Here is a 17,653-nt window from a genome sequence, read left to right as displayed (position 1 = left end):
ACATCTTTTATGTAGCAGATTCTCCAAGATGTAGCTGTTCTTTTCTTCTTTGTGGTTTGGCAGTGCAAAGTGAAAAGCGTTTTAGGGTGTTTTGTGGGGGAGTTGGGCTTTCTCTGAGTTGCCTGACGTGATGTCCTCAGACCTTTGGGTCACTCTGCCTGCTGGCAGCGAGGGTTTGGTATTTTTGTAGGAATTACCACATGCTCAGATCTCAGAGGTGAGTGATAAATGGTTGTAGGGACCTGCAGCCAGACTAGGAAAAGGTCAGGAAAGCTCTCTGGAGATCTGAAATGGTGGATACATCTTGTACTTGTGACACTCAAAGCTCATAATCTATATTTGTTTGATTGCCGGCCACAGCTGACAGCAGCTCATCCTCCTCTTTAGAGACAACAGTGACGGAGATGCTCATTAATAGCCCAAGACTCTGTTCAGTATTTTTAGTGTCATGCTGGAGACTTTCACAGAGCATTTCTCTCACCTCATTGCTGCTCCAGAGTTTTCCCTTCATGTGTTCTCCTTTCCAGATAGATCTTGGCTTGTTTTGTCACCGCGGCGAGGGTTCAGCGGCTGCAGGTCACCGCGGCGGTAACAGAGCCGCCGAGAAGCTCCATTGCACTGCACATTGAGCATCATATCTAACATTTGTGTTTTGAAGCATTGAGCCTAAGTGGTGCAAACAGACTCTGGTATCACAGTGAGGCCTTTTGTAGGAGACGAAATGAAGCAAATCCCAAGCTGGTTTATATGATTCTTTTATACAAAGCCTCATGCTTCTTATGGCTGAGTTTATTGAGGTTTCTTCAGGCTACCAAGATGGAAATTTTTACTATTACTTTGAGCACAAAAACATGTTTTGGTTTATGAATGAAAGTTAAGTTTCAGGCTGAAGCACTAATGCTATTTAGAGCAAACAGCAGCAGAAATTAACCCCGAAAATCACTGAGCTAGGTCACACTGCAGCATTTCATTCATTCAAAATAAGATTAGTTAAAGAGTGGGTATAATGTTTTCCCATTTTTCAAACAAAGAAATAAAGTAAAGATCTTGGATATCAGTCTGTATACTGATCAAAACAGTTTTGCTCTAAAGAAAGCACGAGATCTTAACGAGATCTTAACGAGATCTTAACAAGACTTGCTAAAATGATGAGGTCATTGCACAGGGATTTCTCAACTGGTTCATGTACATGTGGGAGGGCCAGGCCTCAAGCACCAAGGCCTGTCCTTAGTTCTCCCTTCATCAGGGCTCTACAGAGCTGACCAATGAGAGGGAAGGGGGTTTATGGAGCACAAGGCCTTAAAAAGACAGCAGTTAGGAAAAAGTTTTTCAGACTGAGGCTGAAATAAGAATTTTCTCAATCACGGGTGTGAGAACAATAGATTTTTTTTGTTGTAGCTGAAAAGCATGTAAAGCTACTAGGGCGATACTAGAGAGACAGTGTAAACAATGGAAAAAGCTTAATACTACCTCAGTACTTCTTAATCAAAACCTGAAACAAACCTGAAACCTGAATCAAAATTTTGACACATTTCACTGTGCCATAAAAATGACCCTCAAACAAAAAAACAAAGTTTTCACTCCTGGGTGGTCTTGAGAGTTTAGGAAGAAGTTACCATCTCTGATAGAGAGAAGTGGAGCAGCATCTGTCCTGAAATCCAGGGGTGGGGGGCACAACTGGTGAGCACATTTCTAAATTTCTGATGACTACAAAGTAAGTTAAACAGTAAGAAGTTGTATTATTAGCAACAGTGTTAAAATATGTAAAGCTCTGAGATGAAGAGAGCCGATTGAGGACTGAAGTTTGACATTAATGATGCTGGAGAAGGCCTATTCATTGTTTCTGTTCAAGGAAATGTTCAGTTTGCCTCTTGTCTCGCCCTGCCCAGATTCTCATCAGCACAACAAACTTTTTTCCTCTTTTTATATGTGTCATTTATGTGTCATTATAACAGCCCACAACCATTGTGAAGATTTCCCAGTACAAAGACAATAGGATGCAGATTAGAAAGGAAGCTTTTTTTCTCGATAATCCTGTCAGCTGTTAGTTTTCCTGCCACAGTTCTTCTGGTTTTAGAGATGGGGTGGATGGATGGTAAGTATCACTGTGCCTCTCTCTGGCGTGGCACAGCCTTCAAAATGTATTTAATGAACGCCCTCTGCTGGAGTGAGCCAACAGATCACTGCTGATATAAGGTATTTTCCCCAATAAGCCTTCTGTTTTTATCAGTTGAAAAACTGTCTTCTTCAGATGCTGATTTTAGGAGACTCAGACTTTGTGTTTGTGCATGTGAAAAAGAAAACACAGTTAAGGAGTTAAAGTTAATAAAGATTTAGACAAACCAAACTAAAATCTAAAGAGTGGGATAAATGTGTTAACGTGTTAATCTTCACATTCTGTTTGACAACCTGTCGAACCATTTATACCTCATTATGTCAATATTAACTTGCAGTTTGTGCAGCTGTTGATGATGTGTCAACCTCAGCTTTCCACATAAAGTTCTTATTTTCCCACAAGCCCTCCGGTGCCTGAACCTGCATCGCAAATTTACTCCTTCCAATATGGGTAAGAGGTGAAATCCATTCGTCCACATGTTTTTTTTTACTCTCAGTTTGTGTCGGAGTTGACGAAAATATTTCTGACCCAAAGGTGATGAATCTGACTCCCACTCACGCAGCCGGCCACCAGTCTAAATAAGTCTCTTTGTCTTTGTGCGTGATTCCTGTCCAGCAGCTCTGACGTCTTCAACCTCTGAAGAATATTGCCCTGTCATTGTCTGAGGCTTCTGGCAGAGAGATTTATTTTTAGCGGCGCGCAAGTGAGTACATCTGTGTTTATGAGGGCTGTGCAGTCACTACTTAATTCATTGCGCACACAACAAAGATTGTTTGTTTGCATGCCTCTGCATGCCAAAATTTGTTGTGAACTTTAAAAAAAATGATGAGCAGTTTATAGTTTTCCTTCCTTGTTAAGGAAAAGAATTGACTGCTCCTGTTCTGTGGCATGCAAATCATTTTTCCGTTTGAGTGTTTGAAGTTTAACGTCCATTTAGCTGGACTTGAACTCCACTTTTGCAGAATTTTCCATATTTTGTCGGTGAAACAAAAGCCTGATGAAAATAGGTGCATTTCTCAAACAATAATATTGTTTCCTTATCAATTAAAAAAACTACTTTAAATTATATTCCAGCTAAAATATGTAATATAGTTGAGATACACAGTAACAAACAATTTTCAGTTTACTTATGGAACGTTGGACCCTGAAACTAATGAGTAAAAGAAATATTTAGGTCACAAAATGTGAAACACAAGAGAAAGTTTTTCCAGTTTTACATTTCACTTAAACTGTCAAAATCTCAAATCCTCTCTCTCCCAGTCTTGAGCTCCAGACGTATTCTTCAGTTTTCTCATTAGCTCTAAATAATAAAGCTGATCAAGTGTGAAAGCAGCTGTCAGTGTCCTCCCATATTTAAAAGTGTTGTTCAGTTGACTTGATGTGCTTAAAATACAGCTCAGCTCCGTCAGTGTGTCTGTGGTGGGAAAAGACCTTGTGCAGAGGCACTATTATTAAGCCATTATTATACTCCATAAAATCCAAAGGCCAAACTGGAGATGTTGTTTCATCCCCTCACACTCAGAGAGAATCGCCGAGCCTTCAGCCAGAGCGAGGTTAACAAAGACAGGAAGATTAAATAATACATTCATCACATTCGGAGAGGCTGGGGGCCAAGTTCATGTCAAATCCATAACAAGCAGAGTATCCTCGACCCGGCTCATTTCCCCACACGCACGTCACACACTGCTGGAAATCTACGCAGAGGATGTATTGATCTTACTGCTGCTTCCTTTCTCACAAGCGCACAAACAGAGCCGCTGTATCACAGGCAGCGCCGCAAAACAACCCCCCTCCTGCCCTATAAAACAAAATAATAAACTCGCTCCCTGCCAAAATAATCCAAGCACCTTTGTGTGTGAGGATGCTTTTGTGTGCGTGCAGCCTGAGCTAATGCACTGTTATTTGTTTCCTTTCACTTCAAAATAGCCCAAGTGTGTTTGTGTGTGTATGTATGTGTGTGTGTTACTGAAACAAGTAGAGAGCAGTGAGATGTCCCTGAAAACTAGCTAAAAAAGACGTAATCGTTTTGTTTTATGGCTTTAAAAGACAGATTCCTTTTTAAGGTTAAGAAAAAAAGAACAAGAGTTACATGTCACTGTTTTATGTCTTTATAAACATGATAGGATTGTCCAGGTTTCTGTAAGTTGAATCTTGTCTGAAGTCAAGGGGAAAATATTCTGATTTAAGGAATTTGGAAACATGTTAATTTGAATCTTTTACAAAAAGTCTTAATATTTAGGGGTGTTAAAAAAAATTTTCATTGACTTGTAAAATTTCATGTTACCCTAGCTTTAATCAAAAGAAGTGTTGAGTATTATGTACATAAGAGCATTGATCTGCAGTGAGTAAGAATAAATATGAGGTTATCTTCTGTGTTGATTAATCTAGTTAACACACTTTCAGTTAATAAGTAGTTGAATATTTATTTTTTTATTTTTTTTATAAAAAGTTTAAGAAAAAATGAATAAATAAAAAATAAGGAGGAAAAAATGCCAGTTGATTAAAACCTCTCCTTTTAGACAAAGAAAAAAATTCAAGGAGTCACTGCTGATGAGCTTGAGCTTTGCTAGCTGCTCCAATAAATCAACTGGCTTAACTCTGAGTAAATACAACTTGAATTATGTAACAAGAAGCATCAGGTTTTGAGATACCTTAATTTGAAAAACTTCTGTCCTTAGTTTGTCAGAAAATCTTCAGACCTTTTTCTACACCACTAATATACCATGATCACCCAACACGTCTTCCTACATGTGACAACATTTAGCATTGTATCCTACTGATGCTGTTTAATCACACAAATAAGACGATGATAGGCTTAAACAGCAAGTGGTCTTATCAGAGCATCATTCGTGTTGTTTAAAAGGAAACTCGACATTGAAGTTAATTAAAGCTGATTAAAAAGTTATTGCCCAGTTACAGTAAATTCTCTGTCAGTGTTGTTTCCCTTTCTAGCAACAACACTTTGTCCTCAAACAGGAAAACAGCGTGATGTTTACCTCTCCTGATTATTACCTTGTTTTGGTAGCCTTTGATTACACTGATGCTCAGATAATAGACGGAGTGATGAGTCATTTAATTCAACTTTGAATGTTTTTTCACACATCAAGTATAAATTTCACCTTTTCAGTGTAAACTCTTTCAGATGAATTATCATCTCTCTACTTGTCACCACATTTTTCATCACTGTTAGTGACCGGGTGGCGATCTTTGAATGATCAACAAAACATCAGTATGACTGTTTACAGTGTACAGTGCTGCCTGGAGTTTGTTGATATATTTGATGAGGAAAAGTGACTCCTAGTGGATACAGAAATACACTTCATCCATGAGAGTGTGTCTTCATATAATGTACAGGGATGTACAGGGATGAAAAGTATAAATTTGTTCAATAAAATGTTGTTGTTTTTTTCAATTTAACATATTTACCCTTTAATATATATAACCTTGCGATGCTGTGTTCATGTCCAGCATGAAAAATCACCTACTCTTCCAGTCCCTCACAGTCACAAGGATGCATTTAGGTGCCTAAACATGGTACCTTTCAATTTTACACGAATCAGTACCTGCTAATTTTGACTGAATTCAGTCAGTGCCTCTAAAAGTACCTATTTCGGTACCCATAGCAAGCAATTTTGCCACAACTATCAAAAGTAATTTTTCATACAGTTTGCTAGAGCCCAGGGTCTGGAGGGAGAGTGGAGAAATACAGAACCCAATCTGCTTGAAGTCCAGAGTAAAGTTTCCACAGTCAGTGATGATTTGGGGGTGCCTTGTCATCTGCTGGTGTTGAGCCATTGTGCTTTCTGAAGTCCAGAATCAACATTTAAGGAGATTTAAAAAAAAATAAAAAAAACATTTCATGCCTCCCTGTCTTGAGAAGCCTCATGGAGATGCTGATTTCATTTTCCATTGGCACTTGGCTCCTGCCCACACTGCGAAATTTCCAAAAGCTGGTTAATGAACTTAGTTTTACTTGACTGGCCAGCAAATTCGCTAAACTTTAACCTCATTCAAAAATTTTGAGTTGGGATGTTTGATACCACTTTTTTTAAAGACCAATATCATGATGAGTACTTCCTCTCGAGTACTCACCCATATAGAGTGTCGATACCACCACTTTGGATACATAACATTTCAATTGACAGTTACAGATTGTTTTTAACAAAGATGGCACAGTCACTCTGCCATTAATAATAATAACAAACTTTATATATATAGCACTTTTCAAAACAAAGTTACAAATTGCTTTACATCATAAAAACAAACCAGTAAAAAGAAATAGAAAAGAAGAAGTGAAAGAGAGGTAAAAGAGAAATGTGAGGAAAAATATAAAAATATATGAAAGACTAAGGACCACCACCAACAAAAGAAAGAAAAACATCTGTAAAAATAAAAACATTAAGGATTAAAATAATTAAAACAACAAAGGATAAAAAATCTAAAAGGATTTAAAATACTGCCCATGATACTGTTGGTTAATAATGAAATAAAAATAGAATAAAAGCAGCATTTAAGTCCTAAATAAAACTCAAACAACTCTCTCTGAGTTTAAGATTTGTTTTTAATAAATTTTAAAAAGTGCAAAAAAAAAGTAATAATTCTCAGAGTTTCATTAATATATAAAACAAACTGAAATGCAAAATAAAACAGTTTATCTGTTAACTCTACCTAGTTCATTCATGTTGTCTGAACAGAACCTGACGCACATTTGCCGTGGGGTCAAAGCGCAGCAATGCAGTGCCAACTACTGGCGAGGAGGACTTACTCGACATATTTTTTAATTTCCTTTTATTGCCTGATATTGGCAACCTTTGCGAGAACCAATAACTTGAAATAAGGCTGATATCGGCCCATTACTCGATATTCAATGCCCGATACCTGACACTGGGGCTTGCCCATCCCTAGTTTTGAGTATTGCAAAAGACTCTAAACCCAGCAAAGAAACCTGGACTGCCATAACACCTGAACTTGTACACAATATTCTGATGTACTGAGATTCAACTGTAGATACTAGCAGCGTTAAATCCTGTCCCTGCTCTTTATCCTCATGTATGTAAGTAAAATCTTCGCTGAAGTATCTGTGGTCTGAAGAAACAGTCATTGTGTTTTGGTATGCAGACATGAGTGTGCAGATGTTAGCAGTTTTGGCTGCTGTGGGTAAATCCTGAAAAAATCCCGATGTTTTAAAGCAGTTTCTTAGTTCATTCAGGATGTGATAGAGAGGCAAGAAGAGATTTAAAGGGTGAGGAAAAAATGTATGCTGACCGAATGATTTTTTTGCTCCGTACCTCTCAGTATCGACTGAAAACACCTGACTCCATCTCTGTGCTCAGCTCAGAAAACGCTGCACGCTACAGGTGTTTGTTGAGTTTCTCAACCCCTTGGCACTTGAACATGCTTCACATTCAAGCTCTCAGGGACAAGAATGTCTGAAAAAATGAGGTGTCATTGAGAGATTTGGAATTGGTGAATAAAAAAAGCATATTTCTGCAGATGTAAGTTCTTTTGTTTTTCAGAAGCATCACTTTGACAGTTTAACAGCAGCCAGCTTCACTCTGACTTAGCCTCTCCACCTCTCCTCTCTGAGCTCCTCCAAATGTGCTTTTACCCATCGCCAAGCCAAAGCCCCCTGACTCCAAAGCTGTGTGTGGCCCTCCATGCATTTAGAGGCCACCAAGTGGTTCATTTTTCCCCACACATGGGATTGGAGGCTGGCAGGCAGGGGATTGTGGGACAAGAGGGTTGGGTTGACCATCGGATGAGATATTTAGATCCTGAATCCTGATTGGATTGTTACGTGAATCAGAAAGTTTCAAACACCACACTCATCAGTCACTACCTTTATGTTGATATCTCTAACTTACCACCGTGTTAAAGTCCTTAAACAATTTATTACAATGACATCGCGACCCTGAAGATTTATCTCTTACAACAGAGAACCAGGGCAACGGTGGAAAAAAAAAAGAAATGAGATTCTTCTGACATTGTAGTGTTGATACGTTATTAAAGTGTAACTGGACAAGGTGCTTCATATTCCTCATTTAAGGCCGCATGTACACAACGCCAAAAACGGTCATATCCGATAACATTTCGTCGCGTTGTGGCCTTGCATTTAGATGAGACCATGTTTCATTTTGTTCAAAAACGGAAACAATTGAAAATGCTCTCCAGAGTGGAGAGTTTTCAAAAAGCTCGTCCATCCAGCCTCGTACAAACACAGAGCAGAGCGTTTCAGGGTGAAACGCTGACGTCACCACATGTGCACTCACAGTTTAAGGTGAAGGTTGCACGCGCAGCCACAACTTCCAGTTAAGCCACTCCAGTCCAGTTGGTGGCAGTAAAGTGTCTCAAGGTTGGACTGCCAACCGTCTCACACAATAAAACGGCAGAAAAAGAAAGAACAACCACAACAATGATGGCTGATTTCCAAGTAGCATATATACACATCGCCAACTACTGGCCTGGCATGGCCACTACATCGTTGTGACTTGTCCTCTTGGAGTCGTATGAACGCGGATCGTTTTCACGCCGTCCTCATGTAAACGCAGGTGGCTTTTGGAAACGCAAAGGAAGAATCTTTGAGGGAGTCTCAGTGTAAACGTGACCTTGGTCTTAGCAGCTCCAGGTTGCTCTCCTAATTTGTTCCTTCAAAGTAAGACAGGCTAACTTTTTGTCATAACTTGCATTTCAGCATTTATATAGATTAGCCTTATCCAAGAATTACGTTTTTTTTCCAAATTACACTTAAATTCTCTTGACATTACATCTGTGTTTCATTTTTAATCTTGTACACTACAACTTTTTATAGTCCAATTTTATTTTATTCTCAATCAAAACATTTTTTTTTTTTAACAGGACCCTCATCCTCCGTCATGATCTTTTGCATCTGCAAGTATTCCCAATCTCATAAAGTAGGGCTGAACAATTAATCAATTTGTAACCAACATCGCAGTGTAACACACTGAAATTTTGATATTGTGAAGGCTGCAATTAAAAAAGAAAGAAAAAAGTTTCATGTACACGCACCTGGAGGTAATATAGAAACTTGTACTTGGTCTTTCTTAATATCAGCAAAAGTCAATGTGCTGTCCTTTCTGGCAAGAAAACAACAAGGCTTGAAGTTAAATCAGTCAACATTCTGCTGCAATTTTAATAGTTAATTATGTTACTATTATTATTATTTTGTGTTTTAATGTTATTTGTATCAATCCATGCATCAGTTCATCTCATGTCATCATAACATGTTTGTCTGGCCGACAGGAAAGAGTCGTTTCTTTGTTGACAGTATCCTTTGTCATGCTGGTCATACTTTACGAACCAGTTCTTGGTCTTTTGATTTATGTAATTATTATCTTCTAACCCCAGGATTCACTGTTGTTGAAAGATATTTTTATACAGCGTGAAAAAACGTTGGGAATTGACAGAATTTTAATATGGCAAATGCTTCAGTTTAGCTTGAAAAGCAGCAGTAGTTAAGCTTTAGAAACGATGTCCATGCTTTAGTCTAGACAGTCTGTGACTTCTCTTCAGCCCAAAAGCTGGCAGTTGCAGTGTGAGTTATGTAGATGTAAAGTTTCAGCAGAGAAAAGTAATTTTTGACGTACCTGGTTCAGCTGCTTGATTTTCTGCTCTTGGAAAAGTAAAGTCACTTTTTCAAGGATTATAACTGAAATGTTTTCTAATGGACTACAGGCCTTTACAATGCGTAGCTCTAAGCTGTTCTAAACCTGAGCAAACCACAGCCTCTCATGGCCTATTGCTCAAATTAAAACTTAATAGTGACTTATTTGCTGTCCTAATGAGCTCTTATAAAATAACAGGACCTATATAGCACACACACACACACACACACACACACACACACACACACACACACACACACACACACACACTCAGTACTTGACTGCATCTGCTGCAGTAGAATCCCCTCGGCTATCCCGTTTCAGCCCGCCTGGTCAGGGTCTTGCATTAGTGGCGTAGGAGAGCTGTGAACAGGGAGTATCAGATGCTGTAATATGGAAATTCCTCTGTAATGCAGAGGCTGTGGGATTGTGCGATTACTTAATTCATTTAGCTGAGTAAATGTTTCTGATCTGCCAGAGCAGTGAGAGGAGGGGAGGGGGTGAGCATGTGTGTGTGTGTGTGTGTGTGTGTGTGTGTGTGTGTGTGTGTGTGTGTTGAGGTGGGAGTAGATCTGGTTTTAGAAGAGATGGTTGTACTGAGTGCATCAGCTTCAGTATGTTACAGGCAGAGCCGAGTATAAATGGGGCCTCAGTAACACCAGGTTGGGTTTTAGGGCTCCGGTTTCATGCGTCCAGAGAACAAACCATTAAGAGAGCGCCTAGCCCACCAAGCCCACACTCCCCCACCACCAGTACCCACATGACCGATCCCAGGCGCTGATTTGTGGCTCCTGACACTTTAATTCATTGGAAAACACTAGTCAGGGCCCAGGAGTTAAGTAAGTCCATTAACAAGGTGCAGGAGTAATGCTTTCCAGTGCGGTGCCAGCTCTGCCACCCAGTGTGATCAAGTGAGGAGGGCCAGTCATTTCACAGTGGGTGAATATTTCCTGGACGGTTTACACTGAGCCTGCTGACAACATAATATAAAACTATACAATGTTAAAGTGAATTATTCAACTATAAATAATCCAATTATAAGTCTGCGTTATTCCTGCGATGAATTGCATTGAGGATAGATGACAAGCCAGTTGCTTCTGTTGACGGGCTGTTTGAATTTTAAATCAAACGTGTGTTTCATAGATGACAGCACTTTTACCACTGGAAACGTTGATTAGACACCTTAAAGTTCTTAACACCAATGATCGACAAACACTGTGCTTTAAGTTAAGGTGAGGACAGCTTAATTATTCTGTAGCAGATTTCAGCAACAAGGAAATTCAGAGAGCTTCAATCATATAACGTGAGATGAACCTCATCAGAAGAAGACATCTGAAAGTCTCCTAAAAAAGCAAAATTAAATTGAGAACAGCAAAAACAACACTGAATTAGATTTAACCCCTTTAAAAATAAGGGTTAAAATAATTTGTTCAGCATTTTTTGAGAGTTTGTTTCAAATATTTGGAGCATAAAAACTTCATGCTTGTTTTTTGTGTTTGGCTCTGAATCTGAGAGCAGAAAACAGACCTCTGCTATTCTATCATTACAGTATTTTTCTGCTGTTTTCTGTAAATACAAGCTGATGTTGAAATTAGGGAAAGGATGGTAAAAAGTGAGCCTGGCCTGAAGTGTAACTACACCACAAAAACTGAAATCAAAGCAAGTGCATTTCTCACTTTTTGTGAAAATTGAGTTGCATTTACCTGGTAAGTCCAGGAAATCGTTTTGTTTCAAGATACTAAAAAACACAAATGACACTTGAATCAATGTTAAAAAAAAGTGCCAGTTGGGTGAGAAAAAAATGAATTGGTTAGTTTTTTGTTCTAAGATTCTTACTTCATGAAACTTAACAAGCACTTGTTTTTTTTTTTTTGTTTTTTTTTTTCTGTAAGCAATTCAGGCGTCACTTTCATTTTAAAACAAATCATTTTTAGTACTTTTTAGGTCTTACATTGAATCTCAGAAAGCGTTTTGTTATCAGAACAAGACATACACACTTGCTTGGATTTTAGTTTTTGCAGATTTTTTCTCCCAGGATGCTTTGAGCAAAGCAGCAGCTGCTTGCGTCATGGAGGGCCATCTTCTGGATAAAAACTATAGCTCAAAAAAATAAAAGAAAAAGAAAAAAAACCCTCTGTTTTGTAGCACACACCCTCTTCAATATTAATACTTTAGAAGAGGGCAGTTCTGACTGAGCTGGGTATAAATTGTCGGGTTTTTGTATCGGAAATGTCTGTGACACTCAAAATCATTTTAGCTGAAATTAGTGAAAAAAATATTCTCAAGTTACCTTTGCAAGAAAAGGTTTGTCCCTGCTTAGCACTATCACTGACATTTTGTCAGACTCGATGATGATCATGAAGCTGAACACTGCATATCTGGATGCTTTTCTGAATTTTTCATACCATAGAGAGCATTATGTCATTGTGCATTAGTGTCACCACAGATCACTCACTGACTGTTGTGATGTATTGAGCGTGGAGAATGAATGTTTAATTAAAGCGAAGATAAAAAATGAACCGTGCAGGATTTCAACACTTTGCTGTATATCAACCTTAAATTGAGTTATGAAGACCTGCTCCTCCTTTCCACTCAGTCTCTGTCTTGATTTTCAACACAATATAAAGTCACAGACGCATTTTATCAGCTGTTGTATAAATCCAGTGAATCCATCATTTCCCTGAAGATGTCTCCAATAAATGATTTCATTGTTCTCTAATCCATTATGTGGAGCAGGGATGTCAGCTGAGCTGTAAATGACTCAAAACACAGCTGCTGGGGAAAGGAAAGCACCGAGCCAAACTCAACTCCAGCTAAAGGAAAAAAGGTGGAGCCGAAAAAAGCTGTGAAAGCCATCTGACAGATTCGATACGCTCTGCACTGTGTGACAGAGTTATTAATTTGTGGACTGGGTCTGTTAAATCTATCATTCCATTATTCAAACAGGAATGTGAAAGGTGTTTGTGGCCTTCAGGTCAGCAGCCAGTGAGCCCGATCTGTTGCTTTTACGGTTGAAAGTTGGTTTATCTTCCATGTAAGACGAGGAAGTTTTACTGTGCTGAAGGTTTTTAAGATTGGGACTTTGCAGCGCCACCCCATGGACACTTTTATAGTCTCTGTATGTTTTCATGTTTTGAAGTGTCATTCCAGTCACTGCTGGTTCCTTTCTACCTTAATTCTTGCCTCTTTGTTCTTGTTATCATCATTTTCATTTTGATTGTCAGTCCAGTTAAATCTTTTATCCCACGTCAATGAGACAGCTGGAAGTATGAGTGCAGTTAACCCAGAGGAGAATCGAGCTTTAATTTGATTAGTTTAATTTCAGCGCTCCACCCTTTACAAACAGAGAGCTTCATGCAGGATCTCAGAGATGTAGGTGGTCCAGCTTTTCTTTCTTTATCTTGTTAATTGGAGTGTTGTTTACATGTAAACCATTTACTAGAGTGAAACTCTTTGTGTCTGCTTCGTGTCGGGGTCTTTTCTCACCCTGTCAGGATTCTATTTTGTACAACTTAACTGCTCACTTTATATTTTGGCCCCGGCTACCACCTGAAATTCCCAACAACTTGATACCAGGGATTGATTTGCAGATGATTTCATCGATTCCTAAATGATTTGTGAAGTTAAAAAGAAAGGTTGATGTGATAAATACTCTATCTCATAACTGTTTTAATGGTTAGCCAGGCTAGTGTTAAAATTTATAAATTCAGTCACACTGAAGCGAGGAGATCATTCTGGAATAAAATTTTAAAAACTGGTATAATTTATTTTTTTATTTATTTATTTATTTTCACTAATTTTTACCTGACAATCTTCTAGGGTTGCAAAATATTGGGGATTTTCAAAGTTGGAAACTTCCCATGGGAATTTTATCTGCATTTACCTGTTCCAATAAATGTACTAATATTTAACATTTAGTTTGTTAAAAGCAGACATGCATGCAAATTTATAAATGAAACTAATCTGTATTTAGATCAGCAGAACTTGAATGGTTTCAGTTAAAGTGAAACCATACCATTAATAAATGTATTTACCTCGGTACCGTCATCAACCTTGACAGGACTTCTAGATTCCAAATCTAGAAAAGTGGTCTCAAGGGAATTGCTGTTGGCTCGTGAAATAAAGATTGGTTTAATCATGTTATTTCAACCAAGATCTTATTTGAAAACTTTATTGAAGTTAATAAAAAGGGGAAAAAAAGAAATTTTTTTTTAATATCCCCGGGACAAAATATCCCAGAAGTTCTTAGAAAAATAATTTAAGTTGACAACAACCCTGAAAATTTCCATCATTGCAAGAATTGAGCTAAAATTCTCATGAAAGTTTCCAGATATTAACCAGATATTTCCAACTCTACCACCTTCTTATGTAACCTGGGGGGCTCGCTTTTTGCGACCATTGTCGACCTCTTTAAAGTAATTATGCCGTCTTGGAAAGATAAAGTATTACAAAGTAAAGTTCAAAAAATTGTCAAACATTTTAACTCATACAGGCCAGAGTCCCCTTCTAACCCAATTGTCAGTCCAAACTCAAAAACCCCCTCTGAGCGTCCGGCCTGTGTGTTGTGATTAAGGCTGAGAAGTTGTGAGGTCTCGCAGCAGTGCCAGCGGGAGTCGCAGGGGGCACAGAAGTCTTGGAGGTCCTGGTTTTACAGCGCAGCACTTCACCACGCACACACACAGGTCTCTGCCAGGACTGGAGTTTGTCACTTTCAGATTTATATTCCTCTCTATTAAAACTCCTTTACAAGCCCACAGAGACTCCCAGGGATGTTGAGAGGTAGAGACAGAGAGTGGAAACACAGACAAAGAGGCCTGAAATGAAGGCATAGAGAAAGTAAGACACCAGGAACAAAGCAGATTTAATGAGTGTGAGGGAGTGGGGAAAGTGTGTGTCACTGGCAGTTCACCATGATGTGGAGTCTCAGCCTTACGGATCTAATTATTGACTGCACAATCGCACTGGAGCTCAATTGCTGATGTTTGAAGAGTTCTTTAGATGATTTATAACCCAGAGCCCAAAACAAAGACACTAGGATCAATCATAGTGATGGTAAAATACATTAATATTAAACCTAAATCAGCTGAAAACTGCAAAGCATCCATTATATTCCATAATTTGATGTTTACATGTTATTCCTGCAAAACAGAGGGGCTTGAATAATGTTATTAACAAGTCAAAAGTTCACACCTGTAAGTGACTGCCATCCCTTGCACCCATTAAACTCGAAGTATAAACAGTACAATGTACTGTAGGAGGCACTGCAGTGCTTTCTTTGCACACAAGAGGGCAATGTGTCCTTTTTTAACTTTATAATCAGTCGCAGGCCTCTTTACACTTAATGAGCGATGAAAATGGTATCAAGGGCGGCCACTTATCTTATCTGTGTAGGTTGCGCTCCTCAAGAGGCCCTCGAGTGGGCAGCAAGGGTTTAAATCCAACCTGTGACAACTTTGGCGTGTCACTTCCCCTCTCTTGCCCTGTTTTCTACACTTTCCCTTGTACTCTGTGATTAAAAACATAAAAGCCATAGCATCAACTTGTGGTTTAAGAAATTTCCAATTCTACGATTGTACAATGTCATTTAGCCGACAATTTTGTCCAAAGCTATCTATAACACAAGAAAGAATTAAGACTGGAGGGAAAAACCTTATTAAGTGCTGCAAGTTTCTGTGTTGCCATCTACCAGAAGAAGTGGATTGTCAGCACCAGTATAACTTCTTCCTTAATGCTACTTCTTAGCTTCCTGATCAGGTAAGGCCAGACCAGATTGATTTAGACACTGAAGTCTCCATAGTCCTGTTTTCCAGCAAGCGGTTCAGTTCGGTTTGCACACATTTTACAGCGTTTCCACTGACTAATCCCGGGACGGATCCCCAAATAACCAAGGGTGCTAAAAAGTTCCACTTTTAGCACCCGTCCGTAGGGGTGCCAGACTAAACCGATCCAATCTCAGAAGGTGGAGTTACCACACTGTTGTAAAAATCGTCACTTACTGTGCGACAGCTGCCGTATTCCTCCTGGTGTCACACAGTCTTCTCTGAAACGAAGCTTGATTGCACTTTGTATCAAAGAGCCACAATCACAAAGAAGACAAACCGCTGCATGTCTTCCATCGTTGCTCTTTGTTTACTGTGTTACATTTTTCTTCTTCGTTGGATTTATTAGCGGGCTACACTGTGTCACGCCGCTGGTAGCAACAGCCCTTTACCACTGCACCACCATGTGGCCCACATACTCACTTATCTCATTTTGTAGGTGGTTGAGTTGAATTTTAATGTGTTCTTTTGAAAATGTGAAACATTTTGATATAAATATGTTTACTCATATGGTATACCACAGGGATGTTCGATACAACTTTTTATGCAGACCGATACCACTACGAGTACTCCTTCTTGAGCACTCAACGATATCGAGTACCGATACTACTAGCACTTTTGATACATAAAATTTCAGTTAACAGCGACAGATCATTTTGATCAAAGACAGCACAGTCACTCTGCCATAAAGTCCAAATAAAACACAAACAACTCTGAGTTTAAATTTTTTTTTTATAATATATATGTGTGTATATATATATATATATATATTTATATATATATATATATATATATATATATATATATATATATATATATATATATATATATATATTTATATATATATATATATATATATATATATATATATTTTTTTTAAAATCTATATTAAAAGTGCACAATAACACTAACAACTGTCAGAGTTTAAGTACTTTTCAAAGTCAACTTAAGTGCAAAACAAAAAATTTTAACTGTTAACTCTTCCTGGTTCATCATCTAGTGGCGAGGAGGACTTGCTTGACGTAAGATTTTTGTTGCTTAGAGTATCTGCTGCTAATATCTGAAGCCTTCATGAGTACCGATACCTTGAAAAAAGGCTGGTATAGGCCCGATAGCGATACCTGGTATTGGTATTGGGACATCCCTAGTATACCATTTCACAAAAGGTATGTTATCGTATCATCACACAGGAGTATGACTGTTCATACTGTGCATTATCTTGCATTGTATCAGGTTGTCACAGTGACAGAGTTATTCCTAGAGATAGCTGCCTGAATCCTGCTGTAGCTCTGGTCAAACAGTGGAAAATAAAGGTGAATTAGAAGTCGAGCAGAGGAGTCAAAAAGTTCAACAGCCTGCTTTGCAAAGCTAAAGAGGCAGACATATGGCTGTTCTGTCCTCCTCTCTCAGCCCTCCTGGTGTTTGTCAGAGTAATAAAGCTGTCCTATAACCCCATAACCTCTGTAATATTCATGATCCAAAGTTTGTGCTTCAGAGTCCAAGTGTTAGCTGTCTGTTCCCAGGATATAGCACAACAATGAGACCGTATACCTGGTTACCGTGAGACGAGCTAATCCAGACCCCCGACAACCCATGTCTGCTTCTTAAAACACACTCCTCATTGGTTCACAGGGAGCTGTCCTGCTCTGTTTACTGATGTCACAGGCTGGACACGGCCCATAATAGGCAATGGCTCATCTCAACATTACGAGCTGTTTATAAAGCAGGTGAAAAATGACACTTTTATTGCCCGATGCTGTGTCTGTCTGTCCTGTATCGCCCCGGGGTCTGTCCTACCTGCTGCTGTCAAATAAATGAAGCTCTTTTGGGAGAAAATAAGTCAACAAGGAGACACAAAGAGAGAGAAGTATACACAAACCAGAGAGGGGAGGGAGAGGAGGACAATGACAGCTTTAACGCAGGATCTCATAAACATGCATTAATCAGAGCAGAGGGCTGCTGGAGCTGCAGTGGAAGACAAATAAAGAGACAGAGAGGAAGAGACAGCCACTGGTGGAGTGATGATTCACACTTTGTGCTCAGGTCAAGTTGTGCCTTCTATCAGGTCAGCAAGTGAGGATTAGACGAGTCAGACA

Source organism: Halichoeres trimaculatus, unplaced genomic scaffold, assembly GCF_033239565.1.
Source record: "Halichoeres trimaculatus isolate MK-OKI-2021-1 unplaced genomic scaffold, fHalTri1.1 fHalTri1_scaffold_13, whole genome shotgun sequence".
NCBI lineage: Eukaryota > Metazoa > Chordata > Actinopteri > Labriformes > Labridae > Halichoeres > Halichoeres trimaculatus.
This window is presented reverse-complemented; position numbering follows the sequence as displayed.